The sequence below is a fragment of the Hakea prostrata genome, chromosome 10 (genome assembly GCF_041222555.1).
Source record: "Hakea prostrata isolate BN-2017 chromosome 10, UWA_Hpros_2, whole genome shotgun sequence".
Classification (NCBI taxonomy): Eukaryota; Viridiplantae; Streptophyta; class Magnoliopsida; order Proteales; family Proteaceae; genus Hakea; species Hakea prostrata.
In genome coordinates, this window is record NC_142609.1 from 31,052,501 (window position 1) to 31,056,325 (window position 3,825).

The window sequence follows — 3,825 nt, forward strand, 5'->3', positions numbered from 1 at the left end:
CTTTCCTCATAAAATTTTCAGATGCGTCGGCTCGAGAACATGGAGATAAAGAAGGTGATGAAGACCACTTTTGCAACTTCGACGTTGAAGATTTGGTCGGACATAAACAGTTTGACAACAAAAGAGATTTGTTGATTTTAAATTTTTTGTGTTATCTATCATTTGAACAATGTAAGGAGACTTACAAACTTTGTGAATGAATTGGTGACTTTTAGACTTTTGAATGTGAAAGCGTTAGTACATTGTTTATATTTTCATCTGTTTTGTTCCAGTTAAATGTTATGAATTTTCAAAGCAGGTATGCAACATGCAATCAAAGTACAAGCTATGACAAAATTTCCAAAAAATAAAATTTCTATAATGCCTATGGACATACTAGACCTTAGGCAAAAATGCATGGTTACCTATTTTTTAGCCGACGACATTACTTTATACTTGTCATTGAATACATGCTGCCCCAAGAGAGCAGAGCCATAGTCGTATATAATTCCCTCTAGAAAGCAGGGTTGCCGTAGGTTAAAATGTTAAAACTTATAGCGCTCATAATCCTTAGGGAGAAGTTCTCGACGACATTATTCTCGACCACTTCATGGTGAATTTAGTCTGTCGGCCATCAATTTTTTGCAACGGCCAAAATTAATTTGGCTACACATTTTGTCTGTAGGAAAAAAATGTGTCTCCTAGTGGTTTTGGTATGTTTTTACTATAGGAGGAATTCTAGTTAATTGGGTTTCAAACCACACAAAATGATTGCACTTTTAACCACAGAGGCATAATATATAGCAATTACTAAGGCAAGAGAAGAGGTTATTTGGCTTCAAAGGTGTATGGAAGATCCGAGAAGAGGGTAAGAGTAAAGCAAAATTATGGAGTGATAGCCAAAGTGCAATTCATCTTGCAAAGAATTCAGCATTTCATTTAAAAACAAAATATCTTCGGCAAAGACATCATTTCAAATGGTCAGTCCTGAAAAACTTAAAATTGATAAAATTAAGGGTAGCAAGAACCTTACATAACAATTTTAGAAACTTACCACTGCTACTGTGTGCAGGGATATCTGATGAACTGAATCGAGACAGCTGGCAAGTCGGATTGCTATGGGAAGGGAGAATTCAAGATGTACGAAAGGGACAGGAAGCTTCAGGACAAATGATGCAGCACTTGCTACAAGCTATTTGGGAAGTATTACAGGAAGCACGAGAACAGGACATGCAGCCCAAATATATATGGTGTGATTACCTAGGAGGGGACATCCTCACAACAGTTGGCAAAACATATCAGCTATCCCCCACTTTTTCCCCTATTTTGGCAAGGATTTCACCAATCACAACCAAATTAGAAGTATGTAATTTAAAACAGGATGCAGCAAGAACCTGGTTATTTAGCTTATCAGATGAACTTATAGGACTCAGATGTACGGAGACCATGTCTCATACGGGCTATAACCAACATATCTAAGTTTATATATATATTATTATCTTTATCATCAAAAAAAAAAAAAAAAGGGTGGTTAGTAGAGAGAAGTTGAGTTTTTACTCAACGGTGAACACTCTTCATTAATGGTCAAATCGGTCACCTGAGTGGAATTGATCTTTGAGTTGTGAACAGTTAAAAATTGTTTTCAAGTGGGAGATTGTTTGTTGGGTTATGACCAATTTTCTTGACATTTATTTTGAGGGTTCATTTGTGATAAGGACACGTCAAATGAATTTAAATTTGAAATTCATATGGATGGTGCACACGAGAAATTTATTGCAAACGGCCAAGGTCGCGTTAACCTAAAATTTTTTAAATTTTCATATTAGCCTTGGGCATTCGTTTTTCTGTATAAGGGCATTTTAATTTCAAATTGTCCAATTAAAGTAGGTTTTTCTTGTAACTATTTACAATCTCTTATAGAAATTAAGAAAAGTTGAGAGTGGAACAAGAACAGTTGAGTAGACTATAATTAAGTTTTTCTTCCTTATAGTGAAACATTACATCTAATGTAGAAGTAACATAATAGGGATGTGGAAAACTTGGTCCAACGTTGAAATTGAGTGATCTGGAATTGTCGGCCACATGATAAAAGTTGAACTGAATAATAAACATGCATTCATAAAGGAGAGTACGTAAGACCATTTTTGTTTTGGATTTGTATGAGTTTCTTCATTATGAGCTATCTCTTTATTTTTTGAAAAAGACATTGAAAGAGGGATCAAAATGTCCTATCAATAAAGTGAGGGGTTTATTGTTATGGTGATGCTGAATCACTACCTCACTAGGAAAGTCTCTTTTTCGTTTTTCTCTTGGATCCCATGCATGTCTCTTATCTCTAGGAGGCTGTGGAAGTTTTGAGAGAGTTTCAACTTTGGTTAGGTGATTTATTAGAAAATTGACCCCTAAAATGTATCTATCCAATACTAATTCACACTAGAATCCATTGTAGTTGGATACACTTTCATGCTTGAATCCTCTTTTAAAAACGAACTTATTTATTTAATTATTTTTAAGCTAGAATATGGATTAATTCATTGGAAACCTGTATCAGCTTTGAAATTCCATTTGAAGTTCATTAGCAATCCATGATGCCTTTAATGATTGCAACGCGAATTAAGTCAGTGATTTACATTTATTTAAAGAGGCATTCATATGCTATAAAGCATATCAGGCCAGAAAAGAGAGGATTAAGTGTCGGCCACCACATGATAAAAGTTTCAATGGAGTAACGCAGAGGGCCAGTGTTGCTTTGGATTTGTATGGATTTTTTCACTATGAGGTGTGCATTTTTAATTTTTGAAATTTCATTTGAAGTTCATTAGCATTCCATCATGACTTCAATGATTGCAAGGGGTGTTAAGTGAGTCATTTACATTGATGTATAAATGCATTCATATGCTATAAAGTATAGTCGCTTCAGAGTATTTTCATAACGTGTTTTTCGTAGCTATACATATGTTTATAAGTCAAATGGTTGTTTATTTTCGTCTTTGGAAATGTTTAGTTTAGTATTTTTGTTTTAGTGGTTATAAACAGGTTCATAAAACGAGGAACTGACACGCACCCTAATTGAATGCCTATAATGTGAGCCCCACCAAACTTGTCAAAACTGGGGTCATGACATTACTTTTTTCACTTTTATATTTTCTCAAAATATTAGAAAAACCTTGTATTATTTAGGTTTATTGTAACTCTATAGTCTTAACAATATTTGGATACTTTACCACATATTTAGGAGGAAACCTACTCTCCACCGCAAATTTAGAAGGGAGACTCGCTTGTATTCTATTTATTAATGCTTATTGATAAGCCACTCTTAAATGTGTGATATAAGAATGTATATATAGGGAGCAAAATCCTCTAACCATCCCAAGTCTAATTCACACACCCTTTTTTCCAGTTTCGTAATCCATGAACTCACTGGTTGTTGTTGTAATTACAATATTATTTCTAGGGTTTTATTGGAAGAGGCCATACCTTAGCTTAGGTGACTCTCTTTGATGTATCTATGACAGTCTGGTTGAGTTCTTCCCCTTGCTTTTGTATGTTTGTATCTAAACCTTGGGTTTCCATGAATTTATCCCTTTTTATGTCTTTAAATCTCAATGAATAAATTATTTTTACAAAATAAAAAATATGATATGAAAATTTTGAATTATTTACAATAACAAAACATATTCATCGTTTTAAAAAGTTGAAGCCCAAAACATTCTCTGTAATTATCACTGAAGGAAAACTAAAATCCTTTATTTTATTATTATTTTTGGCTCAATCTTCTGTGTTATTAACCACATGAAGTTCACGTGCTTGACAAAAGTATCCAATGCTTTTGAAAATTATCTGAGA